Genomic DNA, 7,857 nt, shown 5'->3' on the forward strand with positions numbered 1-7,857 from the left:
TGCCTTTTGGGCAAGATGACTAAAACTCCGTTCTCCGGAACAATGGAACGAGCTACTGACTTATTGGAAATAATACATACCGATGTATGCGATCTGATGAGTGTCAAGGCTTGCAGCGTGTATCGTTATTTTCTGACCTGCACAGATGATTTAAGCAGATATGGGTATATCTACTTGATGAAACATAAGTCTGAAACATTTGAAAAGTTCAAAGAATTTCAGAGTGAAGTGGAAAATCATTGTAACAAGAAAAATAAAGTTTCTACGATCTGATCGTGGAGACGAATATTTGAGTTACGAGTTTGGTCTTCATTTGAAACAATGTGAAATAGTTTTGCAACTCACGCCACCTGGAACACCACAATGCAATGGTGTGTCTGAACATCGTAATCATACTTTACTAGATATGGTGCGATCTATGATGTCTCTTATCGGTTTACCACTATCGTTTTGGGGTTATGCATTAGACACAGATGCATTCACATTTAATAGGGCATCATCTAAATCCGTTGAGACGACACCGTATGAACTATGGTTTAGCAGTAAACCTAAGCTGTCGTTTCTTAAAGTTTGGAGTTGCGATGCTTATATGAAAAAGGTTTTCAACCTGATAAGCTTGAACCCAAATCGGAGAAGTGCGTCTTCATAGAATACCCAAAGGTAACTATTGGGTACACCTTCTATCACAGATCCAAAGGCAAGTTATTCGTTTCTAAGATGGATCCTTTCTAGAGAATAAGTTTCTCCCGAAAGAAGTGAGTGGGGGGAAAGTAGAGCTTGATAAGGTAATTGTACCTTCTCCCGAATTGGAAAGTAGTTCATCACAGAAATCAGTTCCAGTGACCACTACACCAATTAGTGAGGAAGCTAGTGATATTGATCATGAAACTTCAGATCAAGTTACTACCGAACCTCGTAGGTCGACCAGAATAAGATCCGCACCAGAGTGGTACGCCAATCCTGTTCTGGAAGTCATGTAACTAGACCATGATGAACCTACGAACTACGAGGAAGTGATGATGAGCCCAAATTCCGCGAAATGGCTGGAGGCCATGAAATCTGAGATGGGATCCATGTATGAAAACAAAGTGTGGACTTTGATTGACTTGCCCGATGATTGGAAAGCCATAGAAAATAAATGGATCTTCAAGAGGAAGACGGACACTGATAGTAGTGTTACTATCTACAAAGCTCGACTTGTTGTGAAAGGTTTTTCGACAAGTTCAAGGTGTTGAATACAATGATATTTTCTCACTCGTATCGATGCATAAGTCTATCCGAATCATGTTAGCAATTGCCACATTTTATGAAATCTGGCAAAAGGATGTCAAAACTGCATTCCTTAATGAATTTATTAAAGAAGAGTTGTATATGATGCAATCAGAAGGTTTTGTCAATCCTAAAGGTGCTAACGAAGTGTGCAAGCTCCAGCGATCCATTTATGGACTGGTGCAAGCCTCTCGGAGTTGGAATATACGCTTTGATGAGTTGATCAAAGCATATGGTTTTATACAGACTTTTTGAGAAGCCTGCATTTACAAGAAAGTGAGTGGGAGTTCTGTAGCATTTCTAATATTATATGTGGATGACATATTGTTGATTGGAAATGCTATAGAAATTCTGGATAGCATGAAAGGATACTTGAATAAGAGTTTTTCAAAGCAAGACCTTGGTGAAGTTGCTTACCTATTGAGCATCAAGATCTGTGTAGATAGATCAAGACGCTTGATAAGATTTTTCAATGAGTACATACCTTGATAAATTTTTGAAATAGTTCAAAATGGAACAGTCAAAGAAGGAGTTCTTGCCTGTGATGCAAAGTGTGAAGTTGAGTAAGACTCAAGACCCGACCATGGCAGAATATAGAAAGAGAATGAAAAGTCATTCCCTATGCCTCAATCATAGGTTCTATAAAGTATGCTATGCTGTGAACCAGACCTATTGTATACCTTGCTCTGAGTTTGACAAAGGAATACAATTTTGATCTAAGAGTAGATCACTGGACAGCGGTCAAGAATATCCTTAGTGAGGTCTAAGGAGATGTTTCTCGATTATGGAGGTGATAAAAGAGCCCGTCGTAAAAAGTTACAACGATGCAAGCTTTTACACCAATCCAGATGACTCTAAGTCTCAATATGGATACATATTGAAAGTGGGAGCAATTAGCTAGAGTAGCTCCGTGCATAGCATTGTGGACATAGAATATTTGCAAAATACATACGGCTCTGAATATGACAGATCCGTTGACTAAACTTCTCTCACAAGCAAAACATGATCATACCTTAGTACTCTTTGGGTGTTAATCACATAGCGATGTGAGCTAGATAATTGGTTCTAGTAAACCCTTTGGGTGTTGATCACATGACGATGTGAACTATCGGTATTAATCACATATAGATGTGAATATTGGTGTTAAATCACATGGCGATGTGAACTAGATTATTGACTCTAGTGCAAGTGGGAGACTGAAGGAAATATGCCCTAGAGGAAATAATAAAGTTATTATTTATTTCCTTATTTGATGATAAATGTTTATTATTCATGCTAGAATTGTATTAACCGGAAACATAATACATGTGTGAATACATAGACAAACATAGTGTCACTAGTATGCCTCTACTTGACTAGCTCGTTAATCAAAGATGGTTAAGTTTCCTAACCATAGACATGAGTTGTCATTTGATTAACGGGATCACATCATTAGAAGAATGATGTGATTGACTTGACCCATTCCGTTAGCTTAGCACTTGATCGTTTAGTATGTTGCTATTGCTTTCTTCATGACTTATACATGTTCCTATGACTATGAGATTATGCAACTCCCATTTACCGGAGGAACACTTTGTGTGCTACCAAACGTCACAACATAACTGGGTGATTATAAAGGAGCTCTACAGGTGTCTCCGAAGGTACATGTTGGGTTGGCGTATTTCGAGATTAGGATTTGTCACTCCGATTGTCGGAGAGGTATCTCTAGGCCCTCTCGGTAATGCACATCACTATAAGCCTTGCAAGAAATGTAGCTAATGAGTTAGTTACGGAATGATGCATTACGTAACGAGTAAAGAGACTTGCCGGTAACGAGATTGAACTAGGTATTGGATACCGACGATCGAATCTCGGGCAAGTAACATACCGATGACAGAGGGAACAACGTATGTTGTTATGCGGTCTGACCGATAAAGATCTTCATAGAATATGTAGGAGCCTATATGAGCATCCAGGTTCCGCTATTGGTTATTGACCGGAACATGTTCTAGGTCATGTCTACATAGTTCTCGAACCCGTAGGTTCCGCACGCTTAACGTTACGATGACAGTTATATTATGAGTTTATAGTTTTGATGTACCGAAGATTGTTCAGAGTCCCGGATGTGATCACTGACATGACGAGGAGTCTCGAAATGGTCAAGATATAAAGATTGATATATTGGAAGCCTATATTTGGATATTAGAATCATTCCGGGTGAAATCAGGATTTTACCGGAGTACCGGGGGGTTACCGGAACCCCCCTGGGGGTTAATGGGCCTACATGGGCCCTAAGAGAGAAGAGGAGGGCCGGTCAGGGCAGGCCACGTGCCCCCTCCCCCCCTAGTCCGAATAGGACAAGGAAGGGGGGGGGCGCCCCCCTTTCCTCTTTCCCCCTTCCCCCTTCCTTCTTCAACAAGGCAAGAAGGGGGAGTCCTACTCCCGGTGGGAGTAGGACTCCTCCAGGCGCACCCCTAGGGGCCGGCCGCACCTCCCCCTCACTCCTTTATATACGGGGGCAGGGGGCACCCCATAACACACAAGTTGATCTTCGTGACCGTTCCTTAGCCGTGTGCGGTGCCCCCCTCCACCATATTCCACCTCGATAATATCATAGCGGTGCTTAGGCGAAGCCCTGCGACGGTAGAACATCAAGATCGTCACCATGCCGTCGTGCTGACGGAACTCTCCCTTAACATTCGGCTTGATCAGAGTTCAAGGGACGTCATCGAGCTGAACGTGTGCTAGAACTCGGAGGTGCCGTAGTTTCGGTGCTTGATCGGTCGGGCCGTGAAGACGTACGACTACATCAACCGCGTTGTTCTACCGCTTCCTCTTTCGGTCTACGAGGGCGTGGACAACACTCTCCCCTCTCGTTGCTATGCATCACCATGATCTTGCGTGTGCGTAGGAATATTTTTGAAATTACTACGTTCCCCAACATGATGATCATCACACTTTTATTTACTTAAAACTCAATATCTAGAACAAAGATATGACTCTATATGAATGTTTCCGGCGGTGTACCGGGATGTGCAATGATCTAGCATAGCAATGACATCAAAAAACGGACAAGCCATGAAAACATCATGCTAGCTATCTTACGATCATGCAAAGCAATATGACAATGAATGCTCAACTCATGTATATGATGATGATGGAAGTTGCATGGCAATATATCTCCGAATGGCTATGGAAATGCCATGATAGGTAGGTATGGTGGCTATTTTGAGGAAGAATAATAGGGCTTATGTGTGATAGAGCGTATCATATCACAGGGTTTGTATGCACCGGCGAAGTTTGCACCGACTCTCGAGGTGAGAAAGGGCAATGTACGGTACCGAAGAGGCTAGCAATGATGGAAAGGTAAAAGTGCGTATAATCATGGACTCACATTAGTCATAAAGAACTCATATACTTATTGCAAAAGCCTACTTAGCCCTCAAAGCAAAGTACTACTATGCATGCCCCTAGGGGGATAGATTGGTAGGAAAAGACCATCACTCGTCCCCGACTGCCACTCATAAGGAAAGCAATCAAAGAGCACCTCATGCTCCAACTTCGTTACATAACGGTTCACCATGCGTGCATGCTACGGGACTTGCAAACCTCAACACAAGTATTTCACAATTTCACAATTACTCAACTAGCACGACTCTAATATCACCACCTTTATATCGCAAAACTATTGCAAGGAATCAAACATATCATATTCAACGATCTACAAGTTTATGTAGGATTTTATGACTAACCATGTGAATGACCAATTCCCGTCATCTCTCTAAATAGATATAAGTGAAGCAAGAGAGTTTAATTCTTTCTACAAAAGATATGCCCACGCTCTAACAAATATAAGTGAAGCAAAAGAGCATTCTACAAATGGCGGTTTTCTATGTAAAGAGAAACAGGCAATCCAACTTCAAATGATATAAGTGAAGCACATGAAGCATTCTATAAAGCCACACTCAAAATATATAAGTGAAGTGCAATGAGCATTCTATAAATCAACCAAGGACTATCTCATACGAGCATGGTGCATAAAAAATGAAAACTAAATGCAAAAGACGCTCCAAGACTTGCACATAATGCATAAACGAAACGAATACGAAAACATACCGATACTTGTTGAAGAAAGAGGGGATGCCTTCCGGGGCATCCCCAAGCTTAGATGCTTGATTCTCCTTGAATATTTACTTGGGGTGCCTTGGGCATCCCCACGCTTGATCTCTTGCCTCTCTTCCTTTTCCTCATATCAAGACCTCCTCGTTTAGACACTTCATCCACACAAAACTTCAACAGAAAACTTGGTAAGATCCGTTAGTATAATAAAGAAAATCACCACTCTAAGTAGTGTTGAAAACCAATTCATATTTTGTTTTTGCATTGTGTATACTGTAATATAACTTTTCCATGGCTTAATCCACTAATATAAATTTGATAGTTTCATCAAAACAAGCAAACTATGCGGCAAAAACAGAATCTGTCAAAAACAGAACAGTCTATATCAATCTGAAAATTCACCATACTTATGGTACCCCAAAAATTATACCAAAATTAGAAAAAATAAACAAGTTTTATAGCAAGACATTGCAAAAGTAATCATAACCAATTGACGTTCCAGTTAAAAATGTAAAATCACGCACTACAGCCAAAGTTTCTGTCCTGCACCGTACAAACCAACAAGCATTGTAAACATCCTAAAGGCAAACCTTGGCACATTATTTTTATAATACAATAGAATTGTACAAGGGGATAATTAGTTTTGATGAAAATTTTCTATAATCAAGATTCACAAAGTTTCCGTGAGCATGAACAAAGTTCAAGGAGCTCCCCCACTTCAACAATGCTTGTCTGTCTCACTTTCACTTTCCTTTTTGAAAAGTTTTTAGGTTCCCATCTTTATTTTTTTGTTTTTAAACTATATAAAAGCACTCAACAGAAATAAATGACTCTCTAAAACTTCCGGGTTGTCTCTCTGGCAGCGCTTTCTTTAAAGCCATTAAGCTAGGCATATAGTGCTCAAGTAATGGATCCACCCGGATCCCAAGGTATATCAAAGCCAATTTTAATTAACAATGATTTGTAATTTAGTAGTGAGCACAAAGTAACATATATCAAGCAATAACGAAGTATAACTCTCTTCCTATGCATCGGCATGTCATAAGAGAACAATTCATGCACACATAGTAAAGGCCAATGCATAGTATAAGCAGTTTCTTGCAATTTCATAGTATGTGAAACATAGAGAGGTGGAGAAATAGTTCTTCTCTCATAATAATTGCAAGTAGGAGCAGCAAGCACATGCATATTACATTCATCAAAATCATTATGTGCAATAGTAAAATGCAACCCATCAATATAATCCTTAATAAGCCCAAATTCTCCGATATAGTGTAGTTTGGAGAATTCAAAAAGATAATAGGACTATCATGCGTGGGTGCTATAGCAACAATTTCATGTTTAACATAAGGAACTATAGCAAGTTCATCTCCATAAGCATAATTCATATTGGCATGTTGGCCACAAGCATAGCAAGCATCATCAAAAAGGGATATTTCAAGAGAATCAACGGGATCATAGCAATCATCCTTCGGTAAGCACGAAGGGGAATTAAATAATGTATGAGTTGGAGGGTTACTCTCATTAGAAGGTGGGAACGGGTAGCTAATCCGCTCTTCCTCCTTTTGTTCTTCGCTCTCCTCATCATCTTTTTCATCTAATGAGCTCACAATTTCATCAATTTCTTCTTCCATAGTTTCTTGCAAAATATTAGTCTCTTCTTGGACAGCGGAGAAGTCCTCAATATATGGTTTAACATAGGCATTAGAAGCATAATTATCATAACAATAATAAAATATGGCAAAAAAAATTCAGATTTGTAAAGAGTAGCATCATACTTTTCAATCAAAGAGGCAATCTCACAAGCACCTTTAAAAGCAACAAATTCTTCAATTTGTTGAACATCATAGTAACTGTAAACACCCTTAGCATATGAAGATACGATTCCATTACCACTAAACAAGCATTGATAGGGTAGGTGTTTCTTAGGGTCTTTAGAACAACAAGTAAACTCATATATTTCACATAAATTCCAAGCATAGCATTGCAAAAGTTGAATTTGACCCCATAATAATTTCCCTTTTTCAGATATACGGTGTCGAACAAAACACGCATGCTCATCTAAAGATTTGCCCTCAACTAAACTAGTGGGGGTTTCAGCACGAGCACAAAGGGATCGAAGATGATCCAAGTAAAAAGCTTCAGGAGTGTGATAGATTTTGAGTGGTTCTTCAACCACTTGTTCAGTAGGTACAACTATGTTTTTGGTATTTTGCGTTTCCTACCCATAGCTAAAGATAGAAAACAACTAAGAACAGCAAATAAAAATTACTTAGTGATAAAGCAAACAAGCACACACGAGAATATTCACCCCACGCTATGACTCCCCGCCAACGGTGCCAGAAAAAGGTCTTGATAACCCGCAAGTATACGGGATAGTTGTAGCCTCTTTCGATAAGTAAGAGTGTCGAACCCAACGAGGAGCTAAAGGTAGAACAAATACTCTCCCAAGTCCTATCGGCCACTGATACGACTCTACGCACGCTTGAC

The sequence above is a fragment of the Triticum aestivum genome, chromosome 3B (assembly GCF_018294505.1).
Source record: "Triticum aestivum cultivar Chinese Spring chromosome 3B, IWGSC CS RefSeq v2.1, whole genome shotgun sequence".
Classification (NCBI taxonomy): domain Eukaryota; kingdom Viridiplantae; phylum Streptophyta; class Magnoliopsida; order Poales; family Poaceae; genus Triticum; species Triticum aestivum.